Source organism: Canis lupus, chromosome 17 (genome assembly GCF_011100685.1).
Source record: "Canis lupus familiaris isolate Mischka breed German Shepherd chromosome 17, alternate assembly UU_Cfam_GSD_1.0, whole genome shotgun sequence".
Taxonomy (NCBI): Eukaryota; Metazoa; Chordata; class Mammalia; order Carnivora; family Canidae; genus Canis; species Canis lupus.
This window is the reverse complement of record NC_049238.1, coordinates 33790853-33810455: the sequence shown is the minus strand read 5'-3', so window position 1 is coordinate 33810455 and position 19603 is coordinate 33790853.

Here is a 19603-nt window from a genome sequence, read left to right as displayed (position 1 = left end):
CCCATCTCCACACTGAGCTTAGAGACTACTTAAGATTCTCTCTCCCTCTTTCCCCCTGCTCCCCCTACCCAACTTGTGTGCATGGTTGTATGTTTTTTTTTTTCTCTCTCTCTCTCAAAAAAAAAAAAAAAAATCTATTCTGGCCTGATTCTGTGCTAGGCATTAAACATACCACAATAGATAAAGAGCAACAGGCTGAAGTCTGATCTTGGGGATGGGGGAGACAAGCATGTAAACTGGACAAAGCAATTCTGTACTTCAGATACTGTGATGGAAGGATGTCCAGATATAGTGGAATGTAAGAGAGCTGAGTTAGGAAAGCTTCAAAGCTGAGGGGTCTGAAGCCGGTTTTCAGGCAGAGGGGATATTTGAGCAATGGCATTGAGCTGAGAAATACACCACATTTTATTAGGAATATCTTCCCAGTTTGGAGTTGAGGACTAGGAGCCTGAACATGGAATCTGTGGAGAATATCTTTCATGTGAAGGATGCTAGAAGAGCAAACTTTGCTTGCTCCTTCCAGAGTTCATCTAGGAAAGCCCTTCCTCCAGTAGCTTCCCTGCCTGTTCTCCTTCAAGCCTTTACTCCATTGCCTCCTTCCCCAGGAAGCCTTCCCTGACTAGCCTGTTCTGAGTGGCAACCTACCACCTTTCCACAGGTCTCTTCCCCTCATCCTTCAGTTTGCTTTATTTTTCCTCCATGGCATTTATTGCTATCTAACATTTCATATATTTTATTTGTTTTTTGTTGTTGTTTGTCTCCTCCTACATAAGCTCCATGAAGATAGAGATTTTTGTCCATGTTATTCACTACTGTATCCCTAGGGGTTGAACAACCTGGCACATAGTAAGGGCTCAAGAGATATTTTTTCAGATGGGTACTCATCCCTTGATTCATGCCAGAGACATATTTGGTCATGTCTAAAATGGGCCAGGTATGGTGCTGGTGAGCTGTAGCCAATGACCCCCAAACGTTAATTCACAGACAGGCTAGCTGCATCAGAATCACTTTAGGTACCTGTCACATATACAGATCCTGGAATTACACTCAAAACCTAATGAATTAAAATCTTCAGAGGTGGACGCTCATTTTAGCAAGGAGGCTTGGGGATTTGATGTGCACCACAGTTGGAGATTACAGCTAGACAATCTGAAAAACAGAATGTGCTTCCTTCGTCAATAAGAGAATCAGGAAAGAACACAGAGAAACCAGTCATGAGGCTATGATTATAGTCCAGCTCAGAAACAGTGGTGACTTGACACAGGTTGAGACATTTGAGATGGAGAGAAGTAAATGGATTTGGAGGATATTCAGGAGCTGAAAACTTGAGATGAATTGCATTTGGAAGGCAAGGAAGGGAGGTATCAAGAATGGGTTCTGGGTTCTAGGCTTGTCCAGATGTATAGATGGAGATGCTATTGTTCAAATGAGGGATGCCGGAAGAAGATCCAGTTTGGGAGGTAAGATTAAGGAGTTTAGTCTTAGGTATATTGAATGTAAGGTGCTTTTGGCAATCTGAAAGGAAATGTCAAGTCAGTAGTTGCATGCCCAGACCAGGAGGTTTCCAAAGCCAGTCATCTGAAAACATCGTGTTCAGAAGGGAAGTTGTTGACTTGGAACTAAGCAAGAAGACTGAGATCAAAGGAGTGAACATGGGCTACCTCAGCATGTTTCTGTCATGTTAAAAAATACACAAACACATAGAGTTTCCATTGTGAGAGGCAAATAAAGTAATGGAACCTAAAATAAAGTTACATGTGCCCTAAACTAATTATGCTTAAAAATAAAAAGCAGGAACTATATAACTGTAACATGCATGGGTAGTTGTTATTGAAAGATTTAAATCTTGCTGACACCAATATGAAATGATGGACTGTGATTCATAGGGAAGGTAATGTGATTTCTGCACATGGGCTCTGACCTTGGGCGCCCCAGCCGGAGTTTGGAGAGTGGTTCTAATTGAATCAACACTGCGCTGCATGGGGGTGGGGTGGAGATATAATGTCTGCCAGGACTGTGAGAAGAACAATCTTACTGCACTTGAAACAGAGAAAATGGGCCAACAGACAAGAGGTCGTTCACATAGAAAGAGGGATTTGGAAAAGCAGGATGTGTCACACTTCTCCAGCCTGGCCCAGGGTAGATCAACACAGAATGTGAAGAGCATGAGCAGCCTGGTGACCAGAAAGTGCCCATTACTTTGGGGGTGAGGTATGTCTCGCTGACATCTCCTGAGTGAATGGGAACTATTGCCTAATGGACCTCTGTTCTGATTCTGGGCCCTCCAAGTAGCCTTTTGGAGACTAATCTGACCTAATAGAGAACACTTTCTCAACACTTGGAGAACAATAATAGAGAACATTCTTGTGAGCCCTTGTGCGCATTATCTCATTTAATTTTCCCAACAACCAATGATACAGGTTACTATTATTATCTGGGTATTGCAGATGATAGGACAGGGTCACAGAGGGTAATTCATTTACCCAATGTCACATAGGCAGTGAGACCTGGGCTTTGCACCCAGACAGCTGGGCTATCAGGTGCCTTACTTTTAACCACTTCCTTGTACTTGCATACCGAGGTGGTGGTTTTGGATGGAGGTTTGCATCTTCTGGTCCTGGTGAGGGTGTGAGGCATCAGTCCCAAGTTAGTTTTATAAATTGGTACCCTTGTCGCTATAGCTGTCTCTGTGAATTTTGCTAATCTGGATCTGTGCTTGAGAGACTGACAAAAGGCCATCTGATTTCTGTCTTGAAGGAAATGGGCCAGAACTGGAACATGGTCTCTTAACCTAAATGCTACTCCTGGCAGCAGGTCCAGCAGCTATCATGTGGATGGCACTTGAGAATCTTACACTGTGGGACTAAATGAATGAGGGATTCTAAGGGGAATCTCCTGGCTGTCCCCTGCAAATGGCTCCCCCCCTCCCCCCAAAAAAAACATGGCACTGTTTTTTCACAATTTTTAGCAAATTTTCAATATTTAGAATTTTTTCCCTATCAGTTGCAAACTCAGACCACCTAAGTGAACATTTGTTAACAAAACTCCATACTTGTGCTATAAACATAGTTATGGAAGAAAAAAAATATCTATTCCCAGCTGTAAATGGAACGAACAATGCATACAGAATGTAGAACAAGACCAGGGCTTTCAGTGTAATCACTTTTGGGGAGAAAAGCTTCCAAAAGGATCTTTTCCCCACACAGAAGTTTTCAAATAGGAGGAAAGCAGACATTTTACGAACTCTAAGTTTTGAATGGCTACAAATGTCTGTAATTTGGAGTCATTTTTTTGGAGACTATATTTCTATATCGCCCACTGGAATGATAACAAACTTGTGGAAAGAAATGGTTTCCAGCACGATGGCTTCAAAATGTCCTGTGAGCACTCAGATGATGCCTGAAGGCAGGGTTACACCAATCAAACTCTCAGCCAACAGGGTTATTCACTATTTTAATGCTATTATTATTTGTTCGATCTTCATTTTTGAAATAATTATAGATTCACAGGAAGTTGCAGAAAAATGCAGAAGGCCTGATGTACTTTTTACCCAGTTTCCCTCAGTGATCACATCTTGGATATTATTTTTAATTAAATTAAGAAAATTAAAAAGTGGCTTAGGCTCTTCCAGTGGCAAGCTTTCAGAGGACTTACTTTACGCTCGAAAGACCACACTGATTTAAAAAATGAGGGGAAAAGGTATTTTTGCCTAATAAACTCACTTGAAGAAGTTGAAAATGTATTTTGAAAATATTTTTTTTCTTTCTTTTTTTTTTTGAATGTTGAAGTTGGTCCACAGTCCTAACCGAACATCTGAACTTGTCTAACTTATAGTCCTGTGTCATCTGAGCCTCTGGGTCCAGCCTCATCTTCAACTATTCCTCATTGTTTTCAGCATTCTCAGTGAAGCCCTCTAGCAATTGAAAATGTCAGGCTCTGTAGTGAAAAGTTAGTAAAAAATAGAATAGAACAGAATGAAATAAAATAAAATAAAATAAATAAAATAAAATAAAATAAAATAAAATAAAATAAAATATCCGGGGTAGTCATTATAATTTCAGTGATATTTTAGGGCCAAATAGCGTTCTCAGGCATTTTCAGTAATATAAGTTCTTTCATTTATGGCAACTGAGAGCTTTATGGAGAAATTCATGGCAAGGGAAATGACTAATTTACTGCATTTATGTATGTCATTTTCTCCCCCTTGTCTCCTAGCTGCAATAGAAGAGAGGAAAATTGTTTTAGCTATTTAAGTCACATTTGTGTCTCCCAATTTTGGGGAAAAAAATGAAAAGCATTTGCCAACTGCAAGGGTCTGCCCAGCCCTTCTGTGTGAGAGACATTTCATGTAAAACTTTTCGGTTATCATGCTCTTTTATCCACCTCTCTCAAAAAAATAATTTACTAACATGAATCTCAACATTTTATTCAAAATGTAATTGTTTCTAAGAGAAGATTCAATGGGATGTCCCTAGAATTCACCCATGTGTTTGTTCCAAATAACTTTTTAGATAATTATTTCTCTAGGACTCCTATTGGAGGTGAAAAGATGACATAAGCTGATTGGTGAGGCTTTAACTATGGAGAAATCTTCACCACCCTTGTTTAAAAAAAATACAGGGGACACCTGGGTGGCTCAGTTGGTTGAGGTCTGCCTTGGGCTCAGGGTGTGATCCCGAGTCCCCAGATGGAGTCCCACGTCAGGCTCCTTGTATGGAGCCTTCTTCTCCCTCTATGTTTCTCCCTCACTCTCTCTCTCTCTGTCATGAGTGGATGAATAAAATCTTTAAAAAAATTAATCAGTAATGAAAGATAACCTTACTTTTTACAGAGGGTTTTTGGAAAGCCTGACCTTTTGTCACTCAGAATCACAAGACATTAAAAACCTCTAGGGGTGGGCGGAGCCTGGGTGGCTCAGTCTGTTAAGCATCTGCCTTTAGCTCAGGTCATGATCCCAGGGTTCTGGGATCAGCCCTGCATCAGGCTCCCTGCTCAGGGAGCAGACTTCCTTCCTCACCCCATCCCCTACTCATGCTCTCTCTCTCTCTCTCTCAAATAAATAAAATCTTAAAAAAAAAAAAATCGGGACACCTGGGTGGCTCAGTGGTTGAACCTCTGTCTTTGGCTCAGGGCACGATCCAGGGTCCAGGAATTGAGTCCCACATCGGGCTCCCTGCATGGAGCCTGCTTTTCCCTCTGCCTATGTCTCTGCTTCTCTCTGTGTGTCTCTCATGAATAAATAAATAAAATCTAAAAAAAATAAAAATAAAAAAAGAGGCAGTGTGGCATATTAATACCTAAGAATACTATACAGCAATGTGAATGAATGAACTGCAATCATGTGCATGGAAAAAAATAGATGACTCACAAACATAACATTGAGCAAAAAGGCCAGACAGCACGAAGGCTGTTTGATTCCATTTATATAAAGTTTTAAAATAGGTAAAACTAACCAGTGGTGTTGGATGTTAGCCTTTGGAGCATGGAGGGGGGCAGTTAGTTATTCTAGAGGGACAGCAGAGGAGTTTCTGGGATGCTGGGAATGCTATTTCTTGATATTTTTTACCTGGGTATGTTTGACTTGTGCAAATTCATCAAACTACATACTTAACAAATTTTTTTAAAGATTTTATTTATTCATGAGAGACACACAGAGAGAGGCAAAGACATAGACAGAGGGAGAAGCAGGCTCTCTGGTGGGGACCCCCATGTGAGACTCCATCCCAGGACCCTGGGATCACGACCTGAGCCAAAGGCAGATGCTCAACCCCCAAGCCATCCAGGATCCCCCATACTTAATTTTTGCACTTCCACTATGTAAATCATACTTCCATAAAGCATTAGGAAAAAAGGCAGTAAGTGTAATGGGATTATGGGAGAGACTGGGTCCCTGGCAGGCCTCCCCGCATCCTTCACTGCAGACATGATGGCGGCCTCCATTCAATTCTGTCTCAGACAGGGTGGCGGATGGTGGGGAGGTGGGGCAGGCTCCATGGAGACAGCATGGATGATCTCTAATTATACTTTTCCTTTTAGAAAAAGGATTTTTTTTTTTTTCCCAAAAGAGGGACTTTAAATGATAGTTCATGGAAGAACCTCCTTTATGTCATCTTCTCTTGGACGACTTTTCTCCCTGACAGCTCCCACTCCCACTCCCACTCCCACTCCCCCGGCTCAGCACCGTATTGCCTGACAGGGAGGCGTGGTGGCGCCCACCAGGCTCAGAGTGCCACAGCACTGGCTTCAGACCTCAGCTCCTTCTCACCTGCTCGGTCACCTTGGGCACAGTCTGCTCTCTAAGCCTTAACATGCACCTCACAGGCTGACACTGACAGGCTTCCCAGGGGATACGACGTGTCTATTACAAATGCCTGATACGGGGCAGGCATTTGAGGAATTGTTCCATTCTTACATTGTCTCTAACTTTCACTCTGCTCAGTAGGTATTATTTTTATTTTACCAATGAGGAAACCAAGCTTGCGAGTAGCAAGATCCCACCTACTGACTGGGAGAGTAGGATTTGAACCCTGACTATCAGCCCAAGTGCCTTACCTCGCTGATGTGCTGCCTTGAACTCTGTGCCTGCAGCTGGCCGTGCTACTGTGGTTCCAGGACCCCTGGACATGAGCTCCCAAACCTCTGATTATTTCGCTTAATGGATCCCCTGGCAGCAGCTTCTGGAAGCCCTTTTTTCTTCTCTTTCACCTTCTTCCCTAAATGACAAACTCATCCCTCTTCTCCCGCTGTCCTCAGAGTCCCAGATGCCAGGGTTCCACAGAACAATCTAACTGTGCCCTTCCCTGGGCCAGCCCTGATTTATTTTCCAGGCTAGTGGTGTTCAGCTTGGGGGGCTCCTGCCCACACCAGGCTTCCTACATCTGGATTCGGCCCAGGGAACCCAAACAGCAGGTCCAGGCCAGTGCTGCTGGGTGAGACCAGCTATAAAATTTGCAGAGCCTAGTGCAAAATAAAAATTTAGAGCTCCTTGTTAAAAAAAAATTAAAAGCAAAACATTAAGAACTTCAGGATACTGATAATAGGGCATTAAACTAAGTGTGGGACGTTGGGCCCATCTTGTTGAATCTTACCTTGTGATTCTGCTAAATGGAGTCCTGAGATATGTGGCCCCTAGACATGGGTCCAGATTCCAGGATCCAGGTTTCCTGGGATTCCCTGATCCCCTCAGATGGGACAAGACTGTCAGTGAAGTCAGTGGCCTGTATGTACTCAGGACCTGAGCAGAAAGACCGCAATGACTCGGAGACTTGTAGCCCCTGTGATCCAATGCCCTGGAGTCACACCAGCCTCAGGCCGTTAGGCCTTTGTGTGTGGCCTCAGCCTCCAGGATTGTGGCCTGGCTGATGGGTCAATGTGTGGTAGGGGGCAGGGGGATGGGGTGGTAGGATAGGAGGCCAAAGGAAAGGGGTGAAGGGATGCTTGGGATCTGGACCTTGGAGGGAAGCGGGCAAAACAGCCTCTAACATTAAAATGCCTCAGGGCCAGGACTTCAGGAAGCTGGGGCTGGTGCCTTAGGACTCTCAGCCTGGAGTGGCCAGGGGCTTCCAGAGCTCTCAAGCTCTCAAGGGCACATCCTAGTCTCCAAGGAAGGAGTTTAGTGTCATGCGAAGCCCAGGAGCACCCCACTGCTCTGGGATATGAGTGGGGCTGATGACTTCTCTTTTCTTCAGTAGGGGCCTCTGCATGCGTTGTATCCCAGGCAAACCCTTTGGCGTGTGTGCTACCTCTTTCACCCCCCTCTACCCCCAGTGATGCTACCCCTTCCTCCAGACCCTCTTCTCAGCACATATTCACATAAGAAGAGCGCAGGCTTTGGCATTAGAGAGACCTGGGCTCCAAGTGTTGTGCCTGGTGCCCCGAAGGGTCAAAAAATGGAAACCATTTGTTCATCTTCTCTCCAACAGTCCCATGTTCCATCCAGCACTGGGAGCCTCCTGAGATCTGGGCTTAAGGTCCCTTAGATGGCTTCTGTTGCATGACTCTGGCTCTGCAAGCAGCCACGAAGAGAGTGTCTTGGGTGTGGATGAGAGGAGGGAGGAAGAAGGCTTCAGGCAGCCCCAGAGAGGATTGCCTTGCTGGCTTACTCTGCCCACTGGTCCCTGCTTCTGGGCACATACCCCAGTGTCTCTGTCTGCCACTCAGCCTAGGCTGGTATAAACCTCTATGCCCCCATCACCCCAAAAGAGGCCCCGATCTCTCTATTCCTTGGCCAATGGCTCAGGCCCAAGCAGGCAGCCCCACTGCCCTGTTCTTCCTTATCCTCTTGCCTTCTCAACATACCCTCTGCCTCACTCCTCTTGACTTCTTCCAGCCTTCGTCTGTTCCCACCCCTACCCAGCCCCCAGGCTGCCCTATCTCACAAGATTCTAATCCAGACCACCCCCTGCCTAGCATCTCTGCCATCCCTCCCTGTCTGTTCACTGCCCCAGGGCTCGGGTGAGGGTCTGTATACCCTTCTGGGATCTCTAGATGTGTGTCGGCTTCTGACTAGAGAGATGGTTGCCAGCCATTCCATTCTGATGAAAGCAGATGCCCCGGGCCAGAGTGTGGGCCCTTCCCCTTGCCCTCAGGCTCTGAGGTGCCCCTGACATGCTCTCCTGTTTGCCCGCCTCCATTCCTGCTGAGGGCCATGGGCTCCTGGGTACAGTGAGTCAGGCCTCGTCTCCACTGTTGTTTATGTAATCCTTCCCTGCAGTAACAAGGTGTTTACTGTTGCACAAACACATTTTGGTTTAACGGCTGATAGTAAAACTGTCTGATAAAGTTTGATTTAGCGAAAGAAAGCAAAATAAATCTGGGGGCACAGAGAGCCGTTGGGAGGAGAGACTCCTAGGGCTTTCTAGAAGGGGCAAGAGAGTGAGGGCTGGGGCAATTGGCTGCACTTCCTTGGCCAATCTTTCTGTCTGTCTCCCAAGAGTACCTACGGCAGCTCCTCTGTAGGAAGCTGAGTTCCTGAGAAAGTGGCATGCTCCTGGTCCTGGCATTTGCCTGCCATAGCACATGCACTGGCTTCCTCCATTGTCTGCTCTCATGAATCACCTCCATCCTCCAACATCAGTATAATTTGTTCCTCCCTCAGGGAGCCTCCCCTGATTGTTCCATCTCAGATAAAGCTGACAGTGTGGCCTGAGAGAAGGATACTTGAGCCAGGAGACAGCAGGACAAGATCCAGCTCTGGGATTTACTAGCAGTATGGTCTCAGGCAAGTCATGTTGCCTTTAGGGATCTCAGTTCACTCAGCTGCAGAGGGGCGGAAGTGGGATAAAATACACGAAAGCGCTTGGTCTTGGTAAGGCTCTACCCACATTTAGGACACTCCTATCTTGTTCTCCTTTGAAATCTCATGAGGCATGGGTTGGCTAAGTACTCATTTACACTCTGCTCACAAAGCAAGGCATGGCGTGCATCTGATCTTGTATGTGCATGATGACTCCATAGCCTGTTGCCCATTCCCCCTTCCAGTGTCTCTTACCCTCATTGGTCCACATGGGGTTGGGGCAAGGCAATAGGTACCCATGAAAGGTTTTTTGAACTTTTCATCAAAGCATAACATATATACAGAAAAGAACACAAATCATAAGAATATATCTTGATGAAATTTCTCAGAGTGAACCCATCCATGTAACCAGCACTCTGATAAAAAAAAAAAAAACAGAACATTTACTCCACTCCACTCCTGGAGACTCATGGGCCATAACCCTTCCCAGTTGATCCCTACTCAAGGATAATCACTATCTGGACTTCGCCATAGATTAATTCCATCTGTTTTTGTACTTTATATAAACATATACAAATAAATATAACATATTCCTTTGTATCTGGCTACTTCCCAACTGAACATCATGTTTGCAAAATTTATCTATACTGTTATGTAAAGTAGTAGTTTTTTCATTTTTTAAAAAAGATTTTATTTATTTATTTTGAGAAAGAAAGAGTGTATGTGCATACAAATGGGAGGAGGGGCAGAAGGAGAGAGAGTCTCAAACTCCATGCTGAGCGCCGAGCCAGTTGTGGGGACATGAGGCTCTATCTTAGGACTCTGAGATCATGACCAGAGCCAAAATCAAGAATCAGACACTTAACCAACTATGCCACCCAGATGCTCCAGTTTCTTCTTCATTTTTGTCGCTGTGGATTATTTCATTGTGTGAATATACCACAGTTATTTATCCATTCAATTGTTGATGGGTCATTTGGTGGTTTCTAGTTTTTGTATGTTATGAATAGTGATGCTGTGAGCACTATTGTGCATGGATTTTGGTAATGCATTTCTGTTGGTTATATGCCTATGGGATTGTTCGGTTAAAGGGTATATGGATGCCCACAGAGCAACTTTAGAAGATACTGTTGACTGATTTCCCGAAGAGGAAGTGTCAATTTATGTTACATCCAACACTTAGTTTGCCTGTCTTTTTCATTTTAGTCACTTTCGTGGGTGTGTAGTGATACCTCAAATTGATGTTTCATGTTTGTACTTCTGATTACTAAAGAAGTTGGAACACATTTTCATATGGTTGTTGGCCATTTGTATAGCCTTTTTTGTGAAGAGCTTGTTCAAGTCTTTGCCCATATTTCTATTGACTAATTTGTCATTTTCTTATTGGTTTGTAGAAGTTCTTTATATATTCTGGATTTGAGTCCTTTGTCATATATTTATCCTGAAAAAAACCTTCTCTCACATTGTGGATTGCCTCTCTAGTCTCTTAATTGTGGCTTTTGAAGTACAGAAGTTTCTTTTAATAGAATCCAATTTAAGTTTCCAGGACTTTGACTGATTGAATTCAGCTTCTATCTTCCTGGCTGACTCCATTCTCCCCTTCTGAGTCATCCTGTTTTCCATATTCTGTTCTGTGTTTTGGGGGAAATAAAAGATAGTTTTCAAGGAAAATCCCATAGCTGAGGCCCATATTGTTCACCTGGAAGCCTTTTCCATTTGGAAGTGTTGCCTGAGCACCTGTGGTTCCTATGCCTGAGACCTCGCAACCCTTCCCCCTTTTCTAGGAATCCAGGTCAGTTTTGTGGACTAATCTTCCCTCTTCCATGTAAATCCAATTAGCTCACTCAAGAGAACCTAAAAGGCTAACAAGCAAAGGAAGAGTTGCTTGGACTCATTAATAATCAGAGAAATGCAAATTAAAGAAATAATGAGATATCAACTTGATAGCTATTGGACTGGCAGAAATTGGAAGGTTGGATGACATCACGTGTTGGGAGGGGTATGAGGTAGAAGAGTGTGCATGCTCTGCTGGTAGGAGTGTATAAGGACAGCAAGCAGGCACTACTGAATGAAGACATTTATACCCTATGTGCAAGCAGTTCACTCACACGGAGCCAGGAAGGCTGTGGCAGGGATGTGAATGACAGCCTTGAAGTGATGGGGTCATCCTTGTGGGGTGGATGGTAAGATGTGGTAGCTATATACCACGGAGTATTACTTCATGGTTGGGAGCAATGGATTAGATGTACACTCCATAACACCTATGGATCTTTGAAACAGTGCTGAGTAGAAATGTAAAAAACAGAGCGAGATGTACAACATAATACCATTTGCATTAAGTAAAAACAAACAAACAAACAAAAACTTATACACAAAAGAAAACTAAGCACTTTGCAAAGGCATGGACCAAAAGGTACATACTTACCAAACATATGAATATGGCTGCCTGTGGGGGGATGAGAATGAGGAATAGGGATAAGAGGGGATTTTAAAAAGCTTGGATACCTTGACCTTCTCTGGCTTAATGTATCTTCTGGCTCCATCTTGAAAAGTCCCCTTCTAGGCAATCTCTTCTGGTTCCCTTCCCAAAGATCTCAGTGCTCACTTGTCAGTTTCCCTTCAGATCAGCCTCCTTCAGGCCATGTCTGACCAATAGAAGTTAACATTTACAAATATCCATATTTGCTCTGAGTTAGTGCTCTCTCTATTGTAGTGACCAGCACGGAGCTGCATAGGACTGGGGAGAGTGGAGAACAAGAGGGCTTGAGGGTGAACCCTGTCCTATTATTCCTTGATGTCTGGTGCTTTGGAGCTGCTCAATGTCTCTTTAATGAATCAGAGAAATTCTGGCTCTGCTGCTGTGTCAGCTGTGTCAACCAGGGCAAATGCCTTAACCTCTCTGAGCTTTGATTTCATCTCTGTCAAAATGGAGATAATAATTTTAATTTCCCCCCTTTTTTTTGTACAGTTATTGTAAGGGTCAGATGAGATCATTGCTTTGCGAAGCACTTGGTTAACTGTAAATAGTTACCCAATGCAATGAAAAAAGTGTAGAGAAACGAATGTATGAGGTTCAAGTCCCAGCACTTCCACATATTAGCTATAGGACCTTGAATAACGCAGCATCCTCTTCTCAGGGTTTATTTATTTATTTGTTTATTCTTGTCTCAGGTTTTAAATTCTGTAAAATGAAAAACAATAATGTCAGCCTTGTGGAGTTGCTATGAGGGTTAATGACAATACATGTTTGGGATATAATTGTGGGTGTTTAGAAAAATGGGAGAACTAGGTCCCCATTCACTCACTTATTCAGTAAATCCTTACTGAGTGCCTATAATGGGCTGGGCAAGGTTCTAGACTCTAGCAATGAAGCAGTGAACAAAACAGACAAAAATGTAAAAATCCTTGTCCTTTGGTCTAGGGAGGCAGGGTGAAACAAGAAATAAAATTAATAAGATATGTAGTATGCTAGTTTATGGTAAAGACCATGGCAAAAATTAAGCAGGAAAAGAGGGTATGGAGTCCTGGGGGTGGTGTGGAAGGGATTTCCTTTTTAAGCAGATTAGTCGAGAAAAGCCTAGCTGAGAAGGTGATGTTTGAACAAAGATTTGGAGGAGGAGGAAAAGCAAGCCCTGGGGAAATGCAGAGGCCCTGAGGTGGGTGCATATCTGGTGGGTTCACGGCCCAGGAATGAATGGATAACGAAGATGTGGTTTATGTATACAATGGAATATACTCAGCTATTAGAAATGACAAATACCCACCATTTGCTTCAACGTGGATGGAACTGGAGGGTATTATGCTGAGTGAAGTAAGTCAGTCGGAGAAGGACAAACATTATATGTTCTCATTCATTTGGGGAATATAAATAATAGTGAAAGGGAAAATAAGGGAAGGAAGAAGAAATGTGTGGGAAATATCAGAAAGGGAGACAGAACGTAAAGACTGCTAACTCTGGGAAACGAACTAGGGGTGGTAGAAGGGGAGGAGGGCGGGGGGTGGGAGTGAATGGGTGACGGGCACTGGGTGTTATTCTGTATTATTCTGTATGTTAGTAAATTGAATACCAATAAAAAAATAAATTAAAAAAAAAAAAAAGGAAGGAGGCTGGGGTGGCTGGGATGAGCTCAGACAGCTAAAGGCAGCAGTGGAGCTGATGGTAGAAGCCCCACGTAAAGATTGCTATGATTAATACCTGGTCACACAGGAATGTCTCAGGGAGGAGAAAAGATTGAGGGAGCTGTGATTTTTAGGTGTGGAGGAGGAGCCAAGGTAGGTGTAACAGTTATCCATGGCTGCCTAACAAATGACCCCAAAATTTAGCAGCTTAACACAAGAGGCATATATTACATCATAGTGTGGGCCAGGCATCTCTCAGAGGGCTACAGTCAGGTGACTGGGGTTACGGTTTTCTCAAGATTTGATGTGGAGAGGGTCTGCCCCTAACCTCCCTCTGGTGGCTGCTGGCAAGGTTCAGCTCCTCTCTGGCTGCTGGCAAGAGGGCTCTCTCAGTGCTTTGCCATGTGGGTCCCTTCTAGCTCAGCTTACAACATGACAGCTGGCTTCCTTCAGGGGGAGAGAGTGTGCCCGAGAAGGAAGCCACAATCTTTTAATAACATGATCTTGGAAGACATCTCATTACCTCTACTTCATTCAGCTTGCGAGAAGCAAGTGACGAAATCCAGTCCTTGCTCTCTTTAAGAGGAGGAGATAACACAAGAATACCAGGGCAGGGGAACCAACTGGGCCATAAGAAGTGAGGTTACCTACCACAGGGGAGCTCTGGCGTTCAGGTGCCATGGAATTGCCAAAGCCTATGGATGGATGAGAAATTCTTTGTGGAGATGCAGCAGGGACATTTGAGACTTAACTTTGTCGGTACAATCCAGTTGTTCTTTCTGCAAGGATTAGGAGTAGTTGAATAACCTGGAATCTGTCTATCTATCTATCTATCTATCTATCTATCTATCTATTTTTCTATCTATCAATCAATTATATATCTATCTATCTATCTATCTATCTATCTATCTATCTATCTATCTATCTATCTATCTATCTATCTATCTAATCTATCATCTTTCATGCTAAGTGATCTAGTTAACTGGGTCTCTTGGCTGCTCATTCTGGGGCCAGGTTTCAACTTGCAGGGAAAAGGCATTATTTGTGTGTGCACATGCTTATACACGGCTGTGCTTATTTTCTCTGGTGTCTGCTTCTGGGGTCCTACCCTTCCCTGAGCCTGGAGACCCCTGGGTTCACCTTTCCTCTGCTCCCCCACCCCTGCACTTTGACGGGAGGTCACGTGTGAGGAAACAAGCCCCACGTGGTTTTAATCATTTTGCTATAAAAGCTGAGCTGCTCTCCCCTTTGATCCAGGCTGAGCTGCTGGAGGAAGGGCTGGGGGCCGGGCTGGCCTGTCCACAGAGCGCTCGGCGCACGGCTCCCACATCAGACGGCAGCCGTAAAATGGAGCACAGCTCATTAATTCTCCCTCTTAACCAGGGCACCTGACAAGAAGTGACTTTGAAAACCCGGAGGACGGATGGGCGGGCGGGTGGGCGGCTCTCGGGCTATGTGAGGAACATCTGTTTCCAGGTCCCTGGCTGTTAAATTGACATCTTTTTATTTGAAACGTTTCTTTTATTTCCCAACTTCCTGCAATTGGCAAGCGCTCAGTGCCAGGCAGTAGACTGTGGTGGCTTTGTGGGCCATCTGAGCTGAGTGGCTTCACTGTCCTGCCCCACAGGCCTCTGAGTGCCAAAGTGGGCAGCCTGGCACTCTGTCAATTATTAAACCTATGTTTGTGCAGAGAACATCAAACCCCATAAAAAACCAAAATGGCCTTGAAATTGAAAACCCTGTGAATGTCTGCGAGCCTCCATATGAGAAATATTAGCGTTTCAGAACTAGAAAATTCACTGGGAGCCTGGCATTTTCCATCAGGAGTCCTTCTCTTCTTGGGACCCAGCAGTCAAGTATACTTGAGAAGAGTGATTCAGCCCCTGCCTGCAGCCTTCATCTTGGATGCTGAGACAGCTATTGGTGACTCTACGTGGCAAAGGTCACTAGCGAAGGCTGGCCTGACCCTTCCCTACATGAGGGCTCAAGGCTTTTAGGATGGGGATTGGAAATGCTAGGTGGATGATCCTATATGTTTCTAACTATGTCCTAGGGGCCTTTGGATCATCGTATATTCTTGGCAGTCTGATTCCCATGCTTTATCCTTCATCCTTCAGGATCTACCATGGGCCAGGCGGATCACTGTCAGCAGGATAGATGACAGTCTGGCATTTGAGTGACAATGATGTTGCTGAGTCCCAAGGGATCATCCAGGAATAACTGCATCTGGATACCCTTTGGCATGCATAAATGTGGGTATGTGGTGGCCAAAGATATCAGTGTGAATGTTGGTGCCTCTGTGTGAAAACATTGGTACCGTGATATCTGTGTGTTTCTGCAGCAAGTGCCCAAGAAGTGAGTAGATGAGCACCTATCTTTGTCAGAACGTGTTTCTGCGTTAACAATACAGTAAGAACTGCTGGATGAGTGGCAGTGTGCATTTGTGAGTTGTGCGTGAGAATGAGGACTTCTTCACTTTCATGTTTCCTGAAAGCAGTGGAGATAATCCTTACTGGTTCTGCTTTACCTGTGACTCTAACATTCATGCTCCTTAGTTTTCAAGACCTTAGGTATCCCCATCCTTAACCCTTTGAGGGCTCCATTAGGGCTGTAGTAAAATTGCCAGGGTTTGAATCCTGGCTCCATCTCTTTCTATCAACCTCCTTTTTTTTTTTTTTAAAGATTTTATTTATTTTTAAATAATCTTTACATCCAACATGGGGCTTAGACTTACAACCCCTGATATCAAGAGTTGCACACTCTACTGACTGAGCCAGCCAGGTGCTCCTATCTTGGACAATATCTGTATACCTCAGTTTCCTTATCTATCTAAAAGGAGAGTAAAATAGTACTAAACCAAAGCATCTATGACATAATTCATGTAAAGCAATTTGAAATCACCTCCACTGGTTAAATGTCACTAGTGCCACCTCTTGTCACTGCCATCACTTTTACCTCTTAGACTTTATACTGTCATTATGCCTTGATAGTATATTTTCCCCCTTCTCCCTTCCTCACATTATCAACCTCCATCAACTCAGTTACCCCAGCCCTTTTGCCACTGCTGTTGCATGTCACTTTTCCCATCCAGGCCACCAAACTAGAGAGTTTCCAGAAGAGCAAGACTGGCAGGGTGTGACCCAACCAAAATGGGTCACTTGGATGGCAGAACCAGAGAATAAGTGCTCCGTGATCTCTCAACTATGGGTGGAGGACAAGAACAGGTGAAAGTAGGAGGGGAACCCCCCAAACTGGTCCCTACAGCAGGCCTCCTTCTTTCTTCTTCCCCCTTGGGGCTTGGCTTGGGGTGAAGTAGGAGGACCTACAGCAAAGCCATACTTATTGTCTGCTTACTACCAGCTTGGGAGTATCCAAGAAACACAGTCAATGTCCCGGTCACTTTGGCTTTTCTAGTCCAATTTGAATATATTAAAATGCAACCTTCCAGCTGTGCAAATCCCCAGGCCATTGAAATAAAAGGTTTTTAACTTTAACCATTAAAGATTTAACTAGCCAATAAATCTAAGTATGTGGGGGGTTGTTACCAAACGTTTATTACATTGCTCTTGCTTTTAACTTAAGAGCAAATGCCAAGTGTGGACTTCCATGAAAAAGACATTCCCTTATGGTCAAAACTGGTATCAGCCCCTCCCTGACCGAAAAAGCAACAGACCACTGTCTCCAGAAGGGTCCATTCACTTTCCTCTCAAATCCCTTTAGGAGTTAGAATGGCTATATCAACTTTACAAACCAATTTGCTTGCTGCAAAAAGGGCCTATAATAGTCTCTTGTTGCCACGGTCAGAACATGACTGACTAAATTAATCCAAAAGTCTACTTTCAGTTTGAGCATCTTGGCGCCAACTTTTCCAGAACCAGATTTTATAAAGGCACAAAGGGGATATAGCTTTAGTGAAGAAAATCACAAAATCTTTCTCCTTTAGTATCTTCTGGGTGAGAAGGATCATGAATGTCTTGGATCATAGTGCTTCATTCTGCCATTTTTACCTTTAAGACAAGCAAGAGGTCTGCCCCGGTAGTGAAATAAAGCTTTTAATTTACGCAAGTGTAAACGTATAGAATTTAACAGTCATATCCACCCTGGACTTAAAAAATGAATAGAAACCAGATAAATCTTGGCCATTAAAAAAAAAAAAAAAAACACAACAACCCCCCCCCCCCCCAAAAAAAAAGATCTGACGTACATGTGGAGTTATACCAGCCAACAAGGGGACAGAGCCACATTCCAGATGTGCTATTTTCCTGCCCATTGACAGTTCTCCAACCCACCCCAGTAATAAAAAAGTCCTGAAATGGATTTTTTAATCTGGCTTCGACTCCTCTTTGCCCGAGAGGCTGCTGGGTGGGTCCTCTGGGTTTTATTTCTCACAGAACAAACCAGTGAGCCCTATTTGTGGGAAATACACAGTAAATTCTGGCCTTTGCTCATGAAACTTCCCTCTGGAGCATTTTTCACATCTAAATAGGAGGTGAATAAAGTTGATAAGCAGTTATATATTTTTTAAAAGTGATTTTACTTCTAGCTTGAAGAGATTTAGCTCAAGATTTTGAGCTCTAGGAGAATGTATCCTCCACTCCCTGGATTATAAACCAGAGTAGAACGACAGTGGTGAACCACGTGCTTCTCCCGTCCAGTTCAAATCCTAGAGAACACTTTGATTTACCTTTTAACTGGCAACCCATTCACATCAACTTGACTTCAGATGAGGCTGCTCGCATGATCTCCACCTTTGTCGATTCCTCCATTCCATTGCAACCGCCTAGAGGGAAGCATGAGTCCCAGGGACCTGGGGTGTAGAAGCATTTCCCCTGGAGGACCTCAGCAGTGTGCTTTGATTTGGGAGTGCTAGGGAAAGGCTAAGAAGATACCTTTTAAAGTCTACTCAATGGGTTGGGAGGTGGAAGCACTGGAGAACCTACTTTTAAACCCAACCAGAATAGAAGTGAAGTACTGGTTGATTTGCTGGGAATCTCCTTTAGTCTGAGAGGCAAATCTAGAAACTCCAAAGACATGTTTCAGCTTCAGAAATTGGAAGAGTTGGCACCATCCCTCAGGAGGCTGGGGTGGGCTATCTGGAGAATGCAGAGTGTCTCACACCAGTCTCTGGGACACTTCCAAATCAATTTTGCTGTTTCTTCTGCCTTCTCAGATTTAAAAATTCCAACCTGTTGAACCTAGAAGAGAGAGAAAAAACAGAGAAACTTCTCAACTGTTACCAGAAACTTTGCATTCTGAATGATAAGCCACTCTAGAAGGAAAATTTTTTATTTGAACCCCTGGTACCTGTGCAATTGTACATGGTAGGCTTGTTCTGGGGCATAATTTTGGTGTTCTTGGAAAAGAGGCACCTTTATAATCCTTCCCAGAATGATTGCAGTTGCTTAGAAGATGTTAATTTCATTCATTCATTCATTCATTCATTCATTCATTCATTCTATAAATGTCGCTGGATGCTTTCCGTGTGTTTCTCTGCCAGGCATTTGGTTCAGGGCTATAGGCAGTACAGGACCCAAAGCCCGAATAGATAGCCAGAGTCTTCTGGGATAAAGAAAGTGACCCTTGACTCTATTTCTAGTGGTTATAGACTGAGACCCTCCTCTGGGGGTGTCGAAAACAGGAGCCATCACAGGTTGGATCTGTCTTTACACGTGGCTTTGGTCATCTCCCTAGAGTTATTTCAGATCTCTACTCTGACCATAATCCTCACCTCTGTGGTCTCTTCCACATTCAGTTCCTGTTTCCAGTGAAGGTGGATACTGTTGACTTTGCTTCCCTGCTAGCTTCCTCACCTTCCGCTCCTACCAAGTGCTCTCCCACTTATCATCCCAACTTGGGTGTCAAAACTGGGTCCACCTATGTCTCTCTTGATCTCTTTGCTCCCACCTTCTCCAGAGCCTCTCTGTACCATGAAATTCCTGTCACTTGCATCTGTCTCTCCTCTGAGGACTTCCGAAGCTTCATCCCAGAGCTCTTCATGGGCAGCTGCCTTGGACCTGAGAGAGGTGACAGATTCCATCTGTCCTGGCTGGGGTCATTCTCCCTCCTGCCAAGACATGGCCCCAGACAGGTTTCCTGGCTGCTTCTTTTTCCTTTTCCTTTCTGAAAATAGCTATTTAAAAAGGTTGAAGTGGGCTTCATGAGGTTTAAGGGGGTTTATTAGTTTTAAAAACTACGGTCCCTGTTTGGAGGGAGGGGAAACAGCCGCCTTCTTTTCACATTACGTCAATC